Here is a 6,978-nt window from a genome sequence, read left to right as displayed (position 1 = left end):
CGCTCCGGGCTGCCGGGAGCGACGGTGCTGGGCGCTGAGGACCGGCCTGGCTGCGCCGCCGCCGCCGCTGGTAGCAAATGCGGATCTGAAACCGGGAGAGAGAGCAGAGGCGCTCAGAGACCGCCGCCGCCGCGTGCTCGCCGCCCAGGCCCCCGCGGGGTATTTATATGTCACATCCAGGCGGGGGGACAAAAATATCCCCCCTCCCCCGAAGGATGGCGAGGGGCAGGAAGCTGGGCACGGCCCGTGCGCGGCCTCAATAAATAAATAATGTAATTAAATTATAGATATAAAAAAAAAGCCACCGGAGCGGCCGCGAACTCACGCCTTCTTGGAGCCGCGCCAGCGCCAGAAATAGCCCCGGCTCGGAGTCCCAATTAGAGGAGCGCAGCCCCGGCTCAGGGGAGCTTAAAAAGAGCGACCCAGGGGCAGGGGGGACGGGCCCGCCCGCGCCAGTCGTGTCACTGGGGGGCGGGGCCATGCAAATGAGCCCGGGGATTTAAAAGGGCGGCCGCCTGCCAGCCGCCACCGCCGCGCGGGCGGGGGATGAGGCGGGAGGGACGCGCCAGCGCCAGAAATAGCCCCGGCTCGGAGTCCCAATTAGAGGAGCGCAGCCCCGGCTCAGGGGAGCTTAAAAAGAGCGACCCAGGGGCAGGGGGGACGGGCCCGCCCGCGCCAGTCGTGTCACTGGGGGGCGGGGCCATGCAAATGAGCCCGGGGATTTAAAAGGGCGGCCGCCTGCCAGCCGCCACCGCCGCGCGGGTGGGTGCTGAGGCGGGAGGGACGCGCGGGAGGCCTGGGCTGAGAACCCGAGTCTTCCGCCCACTCCTCAGTCCCAGGCTGAGGAGATACGGAGAGGGGCGCAGAGGATCACGAAGGAGCTTTACGCGGGGGGTGGTGTTGCTGGTTGGGCTGTCCTTCCTCCCTGGAACAGGGGTCGCGGGAGAATCCCTTCTAGGGGCCTTCTGGGCGTGTGGGCCTGGCCCTCGTAAGGCGAGTGGGTATGGGCGGGCGTTTCTGCCTGAGAGGGTCTACCTGGGCGAGCGGGTGAAGAGAAACGAGCCGGTTAGAGAATTCCGCGGCCTACACGCCGCCCCCTTCCCCCGTATAGACGGCTCATAGATTTCCCCTGGGCGGACAGGTGTCAGCATGTGCACTTCAGTGTCAACCCGCGTGTGGTTGGCTGGTGAAATACAAGTCTTGTGAAATTCAGGCGTGAAACTTGTGAAATGCAGTGTTCTGATTTATTAATGGCCACAGCGAACCATTATCAAGGTGCAGTCTTCAAGCGAAACAAACGATTGGCTCGTTTGCAGGTATACCCGAGGGAGGAGTCATTCCTTTAGGTGACCTGGATGGTGTTTTGGGAGACACGCCGTCCCACTTTGGGCCCTAGTCTCGGCTGTGGCTTTTTAAGAAAATAAAGGGTAGGCCAGAAGTCGCCTGGAAGCGCTTTGAGGGCAGGGACTGAGTTTACGCGCGCCATGCCCGCCACGCCTGGCCCGCCTGGCTCAACAAAGACTTGTTGCACGGAACCAGAAGGAAGCTAAAGTGGGAAGATGGCGGGGAGGGCGGTCGGGGAAGAAAGGGCGCAGCCGGAGAGGCGCGCCCTGCAGGCCGGGCCCGGGGACTTCTCGGGCGCACGTCCCGCGCCTGGTCCCTGAGGCGGCCTTCCACACCTCCTGTGATGCAGGGAATTGCAATGCGGTCCTGTGACACACGGCTGTGACTCATGGCTTTCTTTGCTCCCCTTTTTCCTCGCTGGTCAGCCGAGGCCCTAGCCCAGCCCCCTCCTCAGGGGGCGAGACGGCGGTGGAGGGGGGGACGCAGGAAAACCCTGAGCCCGGAGTGGAGGCGGGTGGGGAACCGGAGGGGCCGGGCCTCCTAGTTTCAGGAATGTTTCAGGAATGTTTCCGGTGGGGGTGGGGAGCAGAGCGGGGAGTGGGCCCAGCCCCCACCCCGGGGGCAGCGGTATGGCGCTCCGGGTCCCGGGCAGCACGTGCTCTGCCGGGTGGGGGCGGGGGCTCCAGGGCGGGAAGGCGCTGGGGGCAGAGAGAGAGCGGGTTCAAAGGGGAGGGCGCGGGCCTAGAGCCCGCCCGGCCTGGGGTGGGCCCGGAGGCCGTCCTCCGCGCGCTGGCTCCCCGCCCTGCGCCCAGGTGAACGGCAGTTATTGAGAGGTCCCGGGGCCGCCCCTGGAGGGGAAAGGAAGTCACCGAAGGGCGGCCTGAGGGGAGGGGAGAAGAGGGCGGAGGGGGAACGGGAGGGAGAGGCTGGGGGAGGGGCGGCCTGCCCCTTTGTCTGGAGCCGGGGGCTGGGGGTGGGGCGGGGTGGAGGCGCGCTGCTCCCTCCATCTTTGTGCCCTGCGCGCTCAACGCGCCCTTAGTAGGCCGTGAGTACAGTTGGCGGGAGGGCACAAAGTTGCGAGCCCGAGAGCCTGAACAGCGTTGAGTGGAGGGGCGATCCTTCAGCGTCCACCACCTCCCGACCCCAGGTCACAGGGTCCTCAGCAACCTGGGCCCCCAGGGAGAGCCCCTCCAGAGCTGCGTGTCCCTAGACACAGCCCTCCCCAAGGCCGCCTAGGCTTCTAGGCCCGGACTCTGGACTCGGGTTGGCGGCGAGGAGGCAATAAGAGGGTCCTGGCAGCCCCCTTCCCCAGACGCAGCTAATGGCTGGGTAGCTCTACCCCTCGTGTGACGTGTAGCCTAAGAGGGAGGTGGCAGGGGAGAGGGACTTCCACCTCGAGTGGACTGTGGGAACACTTGGCCAACTTTTTGGCCCATTTCTACCAAGCCGACTTGATCTTATTTTTTCTACTCCTATTTTCCCTCGTCCTGATTTCCTCACCGACTTGTTTTTTACCTTGTATTGTGTGTATTTTTGTAAGCCACCTCAAACCCTCTCTGGAAAGAGGAAGGTATAAATAAATTCGTAGGCAAATAAATATAGTAGCTTGTTCCCCTTCAGGATTACCCACATCCTTGAAATCCAAATAACTCTCCACCCACTGACCCCTACCTCCATGCTTTTTGGATTTCAAATGCCCGGAATTCACTTCCTTCCCTTTCTTTTCTCTTTCTACGAGTATGAAGCAGAAGAGTGAGTGGTAGGGATAAAAAGATGAGTAAGACAGTCTCTGCCCCAGCGAATTTCACGTGTAGAGGAATCAGCACCAGGGATATACCAGAGAAAGCTGAAAAGTAATTCAGAAGATGCCATGAGGTAAAAGACATTTCATTCATTCAGTATTTATTGAGAGCCCAGTAGGTCCCAGGAACTGGTCCAGACTCTTGGGATACAATCAGCTGAAGGAAGCAAAGTACCCTGCACTCGGGCCGGCCCGTGGCTCACTTGGTAGAGTGCGGTGCTGATAACACTAAGGCCACAGGTTCGGATCCCATATAGGGATGGCCGGTTTGCTCACTGGTTGAGCGTGGTGCTGACAACACCAAGTCAAAGGTTAAGATCCCCTTACCGGTCATCTTTGGAAAAAAAAAAAAAAAGTACCCTGCACTCTTGAAACTTAGACTGGGGGGTCAGGTGCTGAGAGGGAAACAGGAGGAGAGGTCAGGAGCCCAGGGTTGTCAGGGAAGTCCTGGAGGAGATGGGCCCGGGCAGGCCTTTATGAGATTTGGATAGGTGGGTGGCTGGAGTCAGGACAGTCCAGACAGGGTGAAGGAGCTAGTCTAGGCCTGGTACTGGGACGTCAACCAATTAGCCAAGGCTTGCAGGGTCCCTCCCAGAGGAGCTGGTTGATATCAGAACCAGTCTTCCTCACAGGAAGCATTTTCTAATCAGAAGAGTCGGGTTATACAGTTTCCTCAAGGACAGCCCAATGAACTTCAGTGAATCCAACAGGAATGTCCAGGTCAACTTTATTTTTCAGGACAGCTGACTCTTAAGCTCATTTTCTAGAAAATTAGAAAGAGCAGTGTGGACAGTTCCATTTAGAGGTTCGGTTAGTCGAGGTTTTCTGAAGGGCTTAGAGATAAAGTGTGATGATGTTCTGCGTGTCTGGTCCAACATGGAAGGTAGATGGGAGCAGGTAGAGGAGGAAAAGATCGGGAAGTGTCTAACCTCTTGTCAAAACCAAGATACTTTCTAAAGTATCCTGAAGAAAACTACACACAGAAAATGCACAAATCACAAGTGTTTGGCTCAATGCATTTTCACAAAGTGGACACCTTTGCATGATCAGCACCCAGATCAAGAAATAGAACCAAAAAACCCAAGAAGTGGAACATCTCCAGCCCCGCTATGTAACCACAATCCCAGCTTGAACAGTATTGTTTGGTTTCACCTGTTTATGTACATGTATGGATGGAACCATATGTTACATACTCTCCTGAGTTAGTTTCCTTTGCTCAACATCATGTTTGTGAGATTAATCTATGTTATTGCGTGTGGCTGCAGAATGAATATTCAGTCTCCTGGCTGCACTAGTTACATGGTGTGAATTTACCGCAATTTGTCCATTCTGTTGTGAAGGGCATATGGGTAGTTTCTGGTATGGAGCTATTACGAATGGTGGTATCACAAATGTTGTAGAATATGTCTTGGTGAGTAAATATACAAATCTCTGTTGGATACATGCCTAGGAGAGGAATTACTAGATCATAGGATATATATGCCTAGCTTTAGCAGACTAGCAGAACATTAAGAGTGAAAGGTGCACTGTTAGTAGTTATGACCAGACAATGGGCATAAACCTGGCTTAGCTCATACCGACTGGGATTGACCCAGGCACATATCAACCAGGGTTGACCCAACCAAGCCAGAGGTAGGGTCACACTGTTGTGCAGTGTTTGACCACTCTCCTTGAGAGTCACCCAGCTACTAGTGACTGGTCATCTGGCAGGATCAGGCCTCCAGGCCCTGCTGACCACAAGCTCTGCTGCCAGGAAGCCTGGCAGGCCTGCAGTGGGAGGAGGGCCTCTTCTGATTCCAACTTTCGAGGGAAAAACTCTCAAGTGAAAAGGAGGGCCCAGGAGGCAGGCCCCTGTCTGCCTCCCTGCTGTGAGCCAGCCACCTACCCTGCATCTGTGGACATTCTGCAATCCAGGACACCATGGTCTTTATCAACTTTCTTCTTCAGGGCTGAATCCCCAGGAAAGCTCAGCTCCTTTCCACACTCGGAAAAAAAACCTAGGAAAAGGTGGAGTTGATTAGCATATACTGAATGCCTATGTTCTTTCAGATCCCTTGACACCTCTAGTGGTCATTAATGCTATTGCCCCCATTTTGCAGGTGTTAAAACTGAGTCTTGGGGCAGTTAAACAGCCTAGGATTCTGCCTCTTTCCCCTGAACTGCTATTCCCAGGCTGGGTAGGCTTTTTGCTTCTCCCAGTCTGGCCAGATGGATCCCTGCAGTCACCATGCTAGGCACCGAGGATGTGGCCTTGAACTGGGTAGCTATATTCCTATTCTCAAGGGGCTTACATTGGGTGGCATCAGATGACAGACAAGTACATGAGCAAAAGAAGAGTGAAATTTGGAGGGAGGAAGTGAAGGGAAGGAGATATTGCTGTGTGGGCTGTGGAGACATGGGTTTTCTGCAGCAGGTCCAGTGTCCAGTCGCTTGCTTCATGGGGGTCAAGAAGCAGGTATATGGTGGCAGCAAGGCCTCCTGCCCCTAGATCACAGCTCATCCATTCTGGTAGGGCTCCCTGATTCCCTCCTGCTCTCATAGGGACAGAGGCCCACAAGTGTTGTTCCAGGAGACCAAGCCTGGAGCTGGCTCCTCCAGTTCTTCCAATAGTTCTGTAAGCACCTAATTCCAGGTTTTAAATCTCTTTCTACCTGAAATGTAAAACATGTTTTTCTTCTGCTCAAAATCCTCTAGGGGTTCCCATCCACACAGAGCAAAAATGAAGTCCTCACAAAGGCCCACAGGGCCCTGCAATCTGTCCCCTCCCACCCCATTTCCTACCTGTTGCTCTCTCTGCTTCAGCTACGTGGGCCTTTCAATGTTACCCAGACCCACCAGGCACGGGCCCACCTCAGGGCTTTTGCACTTGCTGTTCCTGCTGCCTGACATATTCTTTCCCAGGTCTTGCCCACTCCCTGCCTTCGGGTCTCTGTTCAATATACTTTATCTACACTATTTAAAACTACACGTCCCCCAGCAACCCCCCATCCACTTTACCACACTTTTTTTTCCTTATGACATTTATCAATTACTAATGTACTCCATAACTTCTCTATTTAACTATTTTCAATAATAAATGATGGGCTGGCTGGTCAGCTCAGCTGGTTAGAGCACAGCNCCCTTTGTCTGGAGCCGGGGGCTGGGGGTGGGGCGGGGTGGAGGCGCGCTGCTCCCTCCATCTTTGTGCCCTGCGCGCTCAACGCGCCCTTAGTAGGCCGTGAGTACAGTTGGCGGGAGGGCACAAAGTTGCGAGCCCGAGAGCCTGAACAGCGTTGAGTGGAGGGGCGATCCTTCAGCGTCCACCACCTCCCGACCCCAGGTCACAGGGTCCTCAGCAACCTGGGCCCCCAGGGAGAGCCCCTCCAGAGCTGCGTGTCCCTAGACACAGCCCTCCCCAAGGCCGCCTAGGCTTCTAGGCCCGGACTCTGGACTCGGGTTGGCGGCGAGGAGGCAATAAGAGGGTCCTGGCAGCCCCCTTCCCCAGACGCAGCTAATGGCTGGGTAGCTCTACCCCTCGTGTGACGTGTAGCCTAAGAGGGAGGTGGCAGGGGAGAGGGACTTCCACCTCGAGTGGACTGTGGGAACACTTGGCCAACTTTTTGGCCCATTTCTACCAAGCCGACTTGATCTTATTTTTTCTACTCCTATTTTCCCTCGTCCTGATTTCCTCACCGACTTGTTTTTTACCTTGTATTGTGTGTATTTTTGTAAGCCACCTCAAACCCTCTCTGGAAAGAGGAAGGTATAAATAAATTCGTAGGCAAATAAATATAGTAGCTTGTTCCCCTTCAGGATTACCCACATCCTTGAAATCCAAATAACTCTCCACCCAC

The sequence above is a fragment of the Galeopterus variegatus genome, unplaced genomic scaffold (genome assembly GCF_000696425.1).
Source record: "Galeopterus variegatus unplaced genomic scaffold, G_variegatus-3.0.2 Scaffold9870, whole genome shotgun sequence".
Classification (NCBI taxonomy): Eukaryota; Metazoa; Chordata; class Mammalia; order Dermoptera; family Cynocephalidae; genus Galeopterus; species Galeopterus variegatus.
This window is presented reverse-complemented; position numbering follows the sequence as displayed.